General features: G+C 48.1%; 1 protein-coding gene across 1 annotated transcript in view; it reads left to right on the top strand.

Annotated features, from left to right (window-relative positions):
* Positions 1–1,125: 1,125 nt before the first annotated feature.
* Positions 1,126–8,866, top strand: part of LOC311217133 (dual specificity testis-specific protein kinase 2-like) — a 28,375-nt gene continuing 20,634 nt past the window's right edge. The window contains exon 1 of the mRNA XM_084298917.1: positions 1,126–1,155. The gene's annotated coding sequence lies outside the window, so the exon portion shown is untranslated. The remainder of the gene's footprint in view (positions 1,156–8,866) is intronic.

Here is an 8,866-nt window from a genome sequence, read left to right as displayed (position 1 = left end):
GGGACGGAGGCCAAGACAGGAGCACTGTGGAGGGCTAAGCATGTTTCTGTCCTGAGAGCATCATCCTGCTCTGGAGCATACTGGAGTCAATAGGATGGCATTGATGTTTCTGGCCATGGCTGCCCAGCCTCTCTTGTCATCAGCTGTGTCTCTCCAGTCACAGCTGTCTCCCTCTTACGTACAACACATATTTTTGGTTGTCTTATCCTCATCAGGTGACCTAAATGACTCCTGGGAGCTCTTATACTGGCGCTTGCTGAAATCTGCAGGGCATCCTCACCCCATGTCACAGCAGCATTTGTATCAGTGGAGAAACACAGTGGTGTCCATTGCACAAGTGAGGAGGTCACCCTGCTCATGCAGGTGGATAGTTGGAGCCCTTGGTGAGGGGTGCTGCACAGCTGCCCTCGACCTTTGTCCTGGCAGTGATGAGACAGGGCTGGCACCAGCTGGACAAGGAGCCTGAGCCACTGGAGATTTTGGAAGATTTGGCCTGTAGTCAGAGACAGAAATAGCAATAGAAATAGACCTCAGTCTGGGGGTGCACAAACTCTTCCAGCTTCATGCAAGTACTGCAAAGCCCTGGTGCAGGAATCTGTCTCCATTAATAAGTTCAGAGTCTAACAATGGTGTTCATATGAGATAGACATGTCCACACGTGGCATGTCTGGAATTTGAGTGGCCTTTGCTCTGAGCAGCTCTCAGCACTGGCCACAAGTGAGCACCTGGTCCCCGGGGTGCTGTCCGGGGCAGGAGCCTACTCTGTAAACCACAGCACCACCACGGGCTGGGGCGGAAATTCTTGACCAGGAGGGGGCACCCTCACTGTGCTTCGCGAAAGAGGTGGGGTATGGGAGAACCGTCAGCTGGGTATGCGCGCTGCCGATGCTGGACGGTGGCTGTGCTCGGGGCCAACGACGGGCGCGGGCCCGGCTGGAGGGCTGCCGCCCAGGGAAGGGCCGCGGCACCTGCGAGGAGCCTGGCGGGGGCTGCCGGCGGCGTTAGGCCTTCCCTGGGGGGCGCGGCGCAAGGGGGGGCAGTGCACGGCGCGAGGGGCGGGGCCGCGCCGCGCTTGTTCACGCCGGTGCCGCGGGGGCTGAGCCGAGCCGAAGGCCTCTGGGGGGAGGGCGGCCCGGCGGGTCCCAGCAGGAGCAGGTGAGTCCGCGCCGTGCACCCCACCGCTCCCCGAGCCTCGGCCGGCGCCTGCTGCCGGGAAGCTCCTGGTGCCTCAGAGCGGGCCCCTGGGGCACGGGGCAGCTCAGCCTGCGGCAGCCCCGCTCTCCGCAGCTACTGAAGCACCCCCTGACTTTCTCTTTGCTAGCGAGAGTTTAAGGGAGCGGGAACGGTGGGAGCAGAGCACGGCAGCCCCGCCGGTGCATCACCGGGCAGCTGCCTCCAGCAGCCCTTGAAAAAGCTGTGAGGGTACGCTTTTGTCAATTAAGCCCAGATGGGTTCAAGGGAAGGAGGCTGACCTGGTTTTAGTCACAAGATCCTGACTTAATCCTACAGGCCTGAGTGGCGAGGCTGAGTTGGACAGGGGATGGGGGAGAGCCGTGTAGGAGGGTAGTAGTGAGGAGGAGCAGCCTAGGGAGATGAGCAGTTCAGAGGGTCCTCAAGCCTGAGCTGATCCTGAGCTGAGGATGGGGCAAAGCTGGGTGATCTTCCAGCTGCTGCTGCTGCTCCTGGGACCTGCTTGTTGGTCTGCAGAGAACAGTGTCTCTAACGGTGTCTATGGTTTTAATTTAGAGAAGGACTGTGGGCATTTTGGAAGACTGCAGTAAAGAAGTAGATACTGAGAGGGGAAGAAAACAGTTTGTGCTTGTGCATGAATCTTTTGGGCTGCTTCTCCTTTCCACCTCTCCTCATGTCCAAACAAGTAATTTGCTTCTGATGTTGCTTGAACAATTCTGGCTCAAAGTGGTTTGCTGAAGGAGAACTGTTTTCAGCCCGGTCTGTGCTTTGCAGAAAAGGTCCTGCTTCCCCTGCCCTTTCCTTTCCACATGCCCAGGGCCTCATTCTTCCATTTCTCTGACAAGTTCAGCAATTCCAGTGTAGAAACAGTACTGAAGAGAGAGCACACTCTGGGCCTGGAGGATCCTGCCTCAGCTTCAATCCCAAATGCATCTTGTTTTTCTTAAGAAAAGAGTAACTCTATAGGGGAAACTGAACTGGAGGCTATGTAAAACCTGCATGCAAAGTGTAGGTAAAAGTGTGGGATAAACAAATGATAAAAAGGTAGCACTGAGTGTTGTGAATGGATTGCAGTTATCTTGCAAGGTCAGTCACAGCATAGCACAAACCTGCAAGGGGCTAAACAAATGACAGCTGGAGCTGAAGTGAACAAAGCAGATGTACCTGCATGTGGATGATTATAAATCACAAGGTAAGCGTTACAGTGTACTGTCCCCAGACCAAAAAAAAAAAAAAAAAAAAAGGTAAAATCAAGCTGGACCTGAGCAGTGAGGCTGAGAGATGCACTGGGATATCAGTTAATCACAAAATGGACCTTCCAGTATCAAAAAGATCAGGCAATAATGAGAACCCTGACAGGGTCCTGCAGTTCACTCATCCCACATCCCTTCACTGTGTTTGGCTGGAGCTGGGGCTCAGTCACTGAGGGCACCCAAATTGTATTTCCTTGTCCATTTTCCATCATGTCTTACTCTGCTGAGGTGCTCTTGCAGGATCTTTGCTACCTGTGCCAGACATGGAGGTTGTGTATGGTGATGAGGTACAGCTGTGTTTCCAGTGACTCTGCGTCACTGGCTTGCCAGGCAATGTCCTCTTTGTTCCATAAATCCCTCAGCAGGCCCCACTGCTGATGCTTGCTGTTGATATGTTGTTACTATTTTCTCTTTAAGTTAATAACCCCCTGATCTTATGGTGTGATGCAATCTGTACTTTGTGCCATTTCAGAGGGTCCCAAAGCAATGTGTAAGCTCGTTGTGTTCAGCAGCTGGAGGTCCTCTCACAATCAAAGCGCCTTTCAACACCAGTTGGCAAAGCTTTCAGGAGCATGCTCAGTCTTGTTAGATTGTACCCAAATGCATCTGTGCCTGGGAATTGACATGGGAGTTACCTGGAGGTCATGGTGTGTAAATAGGGAAGCCCCTGTGAGACAAGGGTAAGAGGCAGAAGCTGTGATTTTTTTTTTTTTTTATTTTGTCACCTCCCTGCTTTTTTCTGTATGTGGAAACTTGCTGCTTGTGTGTCTTTTGAGCACTGAAGCTGTTTTTCATCTGGAAGGCTGGGAGCCTTATTCAGCTGGAGTTTAACACATCAGGGCTTCTGGGCCTTTAAAGAAAACACTTCTGGGTCATTTCTATCATTTAGGTCTTGCATATTCCATCTTCTCTAAAGGTAGATTTTGTAATGAAAACTTCATGTAAAGCAGTAGATTGTTTTTCTGGAAAGTAAGCCTACGGGGTTTTGGCTTAGAGCAAAGTCTCTGAAGCCACTTTCAACTTTGAGCATTGATAGCAACTGCTTTGGCATCTGTCCCACCTGATATTTACTGAGTGATTAAGGCCAGAGATGTAAACCTGTGGCTACCAAGTCTGAAATGTCACTGCAGCCATTTAACAAGTGGTTGGCCAGTGCTGTTTTCCTCCCCTGTCCTCAGTGACATTAACAGCACAGGCAATTCTGACCTGTCTTGCTTTAATGTGATGAGTGGTTGAGTTTAGAAAAAGTTCTTGTAATGTGAGTCAATTCCTTACAGCTCTAAGTTTGTTGAAGGTGCTAGAATTACAATAGGTGTAAATGGCCCATGATGTCCAGGGAGAGTTATGCTGCATGAGCCATGTCTTCACAAGTCTTCTCCTTGACAGGTCAATTTCTGCTGAGATTTCTCTTTGCTGAGGTAAGAGCTGCTGCTCTCTCTGCTTGGGGTAAAAGCAGGCACCAGTAGTAGCCACTAGTGAGGTCATCTCAGGACATAGGCTGGCTAGGGGGCTGGAGAGGCAGCTGCATTCCGGTGCACAAAGCCACAGTGGTCACAAGTCTGATGTTTTGGGAGTCTGTGCCCCACAAACCTAGTATCTCGAGGCTGGTCTAGGGAGGATGGAGTGATGTTAGGGGTGTGTGTGAAGAGACTACAGTGGGCAATACTGATGAGGCACAGTGAGCCATGATACCAAGCTATGCAGCTTCTGCCCAAAGTATACTCTGGTGCTAAAGTTTATGTAGTTTCAAAAGGTTTATTAGGCAGATTCAAAGAAGAAAAAAACATGCATTAAGAGCTATTCAATACAAAACATCATCAGTTATTCAGTAGGTCCCCGTTGAAAAAAACCACTGGAGTTTGAAAAGGCTTTCTCAGAAGGTAGCAAGCCTCCTGCAATGCTCTGCACTTTCTGCATTCTAGATGCGACTGAGCATCCTCAGGTAAGGATGTAAATTCATCATGTCCATTAGATGCAATTCAGTCTGACCTGGCCCAGGTGTTCCCTTGCAGATTGCTCAGAAATAGAGAAAAGGCATCTGGCTTTGAGGAAGAGCACTTGTGTGAATCTATCTGCAGGAACTGCTCTTCTTTGCTCAATTGAGCCACAGGAAGTAAGACCTTGGAAGGCAAAGGAGCAGAGCCTTTTCTGTAAGCCTGGGGGCAAGTGGAGTCCTTCTCACCCCCTTGAGGCTCAAGCTTGACATCCTACCTTAACAGGGCTCATCATGTGGCAAGTTACTTAACTTGCTTTTAAATGTTTTAGTCTTAGTTTTTCCATCTCTTAGCAATAACAAAGTCTTCCTTCTTTATGGTACTGGACTAGTAATGCTTATGAACTGTATGGAGCTGGTATTGCTCTAGGGATTCAGTCTGCTTTGTTACATTGGTAAGAAAATGTCTTAGGTACAAATCTATTTCTCTTTCTGGGTTTCTGTGGTCCTTTGGTAGCTGCTGAGTGATAACTTATTCCTTGGTGACTTTCTGCATTCAGTGTCCCTCGCATTAGTTGGCTGTGAAGTTGTGTGGGGAGCTGTTGGAAACAGCTTGCTTGCCTTTAGAAACTTATGATGTATTGTAGTGCAAATACTGCTTGTTTGTATAGCATTACATGGAGAAATGGATTTAAGTGGAGTAAATGATTGATTTGCCTAGTAGGGGTAGCCTGCCTTTCTGAGTATAGGAGATCTGGTCAGGTTATCAGCCAGCTATGGGAAAGTTAAACCTCCCATAAGTCATTGGGTTTTTAATAAGCCCCTGGTGGATTATGTTATATATGGAGTGGTAATTCATGTTGAGAAAATTGTTGATATTAATAAAGAAGGGGGAAATTTGGGAATATGGCCATGGGGGTTGGAAAGCCCCGTGGTTGAGATAACATTAGACTCTTAATGACGAGGCCATCAAGAGTATAAACGAGTTTAGAGGGAACAAAGAAGGGTGATTCAGGAGACTCCATGCAGTCTCCGGTTTCTTGTTCCCCAGCTGGTTCTCTTGTTCTCCAGCCCTTAAGGCATGGATGTTTCTGGGTGTTTGCTGTTGTTGTTACATTCAAAGTTGTTTGACCAATGAAAAGTTGTTTTGAAAAGAACTGCAGTGGAGAGAAGGGTATAAGAGGGGAGCCTGCCCTCAAGATAAAAAAAAGGCAACACGATGAAGTTACATCAATAAAGAAGCAGGAAAAAGAAGTGAAGAGGAACAGGCTGGCAGAATGGAGACCAGGGCGGGAGCAGGCACATTGAAGATAGGTTTGGCCAGACTCAGCAAACTGCTCAGAGGAGCTCGCACAGAAAGTCTCTGGAAATAGGTGCACTGGAGCTGGAGAGAAGCTCGAGCTGAGAGAAGCGGACCTGTGCACATAACTGCCTCTCGCTGGTAAGCAGTTGCGCATTATGGGGAATCACATGTCCTTAGGAACAAAGACTGTCCTGGTAACCTTACAGCTTATTCTCCTTATTAACAATTGGACAGTTTATGAGCCTGAAATATGGGACCAAACTGAGGTCAAGGTGTGGGACTCTGCAACTAAAAATGGCAAGGTTGCAGTGGGATTGCTCAGCACCTGAGAGCAGTCTCTGAGGCCTTGAAGAGCCATGTGGAGCCACAATCACAAACATGTGGCTTGCCAGATAGTGAGGGAGCTGCGGGCTCCTTTACTGATCCGACTGCTAGGCCATGGGCCCCTCTGCTGCTACAGCCATCGAAGGCCTTTGCTGTTACGCCCCCTGTTGACCTGAACGTGCCTTTTGACCCAGGCCTCATTGGCCTTGAAAAGGAGATGGATATGCTTTTCTTCGATCTGGGAAGAACGGGATACATAAGGCCTGAAGACCGAGTTGCTTGACAACTTAAAGCGAGACATATTGTTCAAAGGGAATGGAAAATGGAGACTTGTTAGTAATCAAGAAAAGGAATCGAAAATGGAGACTGTTAAGTCATGGAACTTAAAGGGTTGTTTGTTACCTTTCCTGATTTTACACATGTATAGGCGTACTCGAGTTTAGTATGTAAAGCAATGTTCTGTATATTTAGAATGTTTGATGTTCGTGTGTGCATGTTGGTGGAGCGTAGACTCCCCATACACCCAGCACTGTTTACTTGCCTTTTGTACCTTTTATAGCTTTTATACCTTTTATGCCTTTTATAAGTATTTGTTTTATAAATATTACAAAATTCAGATTGATTTGAGACCTCATTTATAACAATTAGGTATGACAAGGAGCAGCAAGAGGAAATCTCAGAGAGGAGGAAAAGGGGAGAGTAGCCCTGTCTGCTCGAAGCAAGCTCAGTTCATACTACTGATGCTGGCAGTGGTGGCCCCCAGTCTTGTGTCCCCATGGCAGCACCGCTGAAACAGGAGCCAGATGTGCTTGTGCAGCCTCAGAGTTTGAGAACTCTGCAGCTGACAGACATGAATCCTTCATTGGCCCTGCATAAGCAGCTGGCTGTCCCCCACCTAGGCTCATTGTCTCAGGGCACATCTGGTGCTGTAAGGGAGCTTTTGGGAAGCCCAACTCGGCTTCCCAGAGTGATTGGGATGGAGCTTCAGAGGTGCAAGGAGGAGCTGGATATGTCCTGTGCCACATCAGCACTCCATGGCAGTGTGTATGTGTGTGTGGGAGGTGTCAGGGTGGGTCCTGGAACAAGTTGGACGGATACGTGGGATGCCTCAGGGGTGTTGATGTGTGCCAAAGAGTCAGGCTGACAATTTCCACCCTGACATAGGAGGATGTGAGCACTCTTATTCCTCTCTCGCAAGACTTGACCTGAAGGTTGCTGACTGGGACCATCTCCCCAGCTCTGCACAGCCAAGCTACAGGGGTCTGGGCGAGGGATGAGCACAGAGCAGGGATGCAGTGCTTGAAAGTGCTGTGGAGATGCTGGACTTCTGGGAAAGCACTCATCTGTGGCACAGAGCTGGATCTGGTTACCTTCATCTCAGACTAGAGGCTTTTAAATTATCTCATACAGCCTTCAGCAGGTAGATTGTAGTTTTAGACCCTGTGTAGAGATAAGAGAGACTCCATGCCCTCTGGTACTCTCTTGCTGGCCTCCTGCATTTAGGACCTTTGTTAGCTTTGTTTAGATTATGAAGTGAACTAATCTATTTGTGTTTCCAATTAAAAAACAAAACAAAAAAAAAACAAACACTGCCATTGCCTAAAACCTGGAGTCTCAGTCACATTTCTTTGCTGTAATACAGTCTTGAAGACTGAATGTTGCTGGCCTGTCAGTGTGGCCAGGATAGCATAGATGCGTGGCTGGCTACTCTGCTGATGAGTACCTGTGAAGTTTTGGGTGGCAGAGACTAAGAAGTGGGCTAACTGAAATGAGCCTTCTTTAATGCTGATATATTTAAGAGGATTAATTACCTCCAACTTTGCGTAGTTTGAAAATGGAAGGTTTGTTTCTGTGTTTCAGTTGCATCCTGCAATGAAATCAGGTCTAAAAGTTACATTTTTCCAGCATTGATAAACCTTTAAAGCACCGCACTCTCTTCAAAGCCTGCTGAAATGATTTTTCTCTATTGTTGCAAGAAGACTAAGAAGCAGAAAAACCTTTTTCTTCCCCTTATCTATGAAAGACTGAGACAATTTGCTTCAAATTCTCTGTCTTTCAATATTTTCTTTTAAGCTGTCTGGAGAGATCAGTTGTTTAGCCCTAGTGTTTGGGTGAGCCAGCTGCTCAGAAAAATACCATATGAAATGCTCTAAATGGATTTCAGCTTTATCTGCTGGATATTTACTACAGTCCTGCTTGGGTGGGAGAGTGAAAATTGTGCAAGAGGAAAAAAGTGCCGGGGCTTCTTAGCTTACAAGGGGCAGAATTTTTCCCAGGATGACCCCTCTGATGTAGCAGGGTCCCACAACAGGTGTACCAGCAGGTCTGTGTCCCCTGTTGGACTCAAGTCTGTTGCCAAGATGCCTCCTGCTTGGGGACCCACCACTGTCTCCTTCCTATTGCACTGCCCTGCTCAACATGGGGATGGTTTGGTCTGAGGTGGCACATCTGCAAAGGTTCTGGAGTGAATTCAGCAGTTGTGGTGGTTTTACTCACATGGGCAGCCGAGTTTCTCTGCTCTCTCACTCCCCCTGCCCAAAGGAGAAGAAGGAGAAAATACAATGGATAGGGCTCAGGGGTTGAAATAAGGATGGGGAGATCACTCAACAATTATTGTCACAGGCAAAACAGACTCAGCATAGGAGATTAGAAAAAAATATTACCTATTACTAACAAGCTAGAGCTAAGAAACAAAGGAAAAAAAAAAAAAAACAAAACACCTTCCCTCCACCCACCCTCTTCCACCTCCTCCCCCTGAGCGATGCTGGGGAATGGGGGCTGTGGTCAGTCTATAGCACTTCATTTCTCCCACTCCTTCATGGTCACTCTCTTCCCCTGCTCCAATGTGGGGTCCTTCCCACA

Source organism: Netta rufina (assembly GCF_964035555.1).
Source record: "Netta rufina genome assembly, chromosome: 20".
NCBI classification, from domain to species: Eukaryota; Metazoa; Chordata; class Aves; order Anseriformes; family Anatidae; genus Netta; species Netta rufina.
The sequence above is the reverse complement of the archived record's forward strand: the minus strand, read 5'-3'. Positions and strand labels throughout refer to the sequence as shown.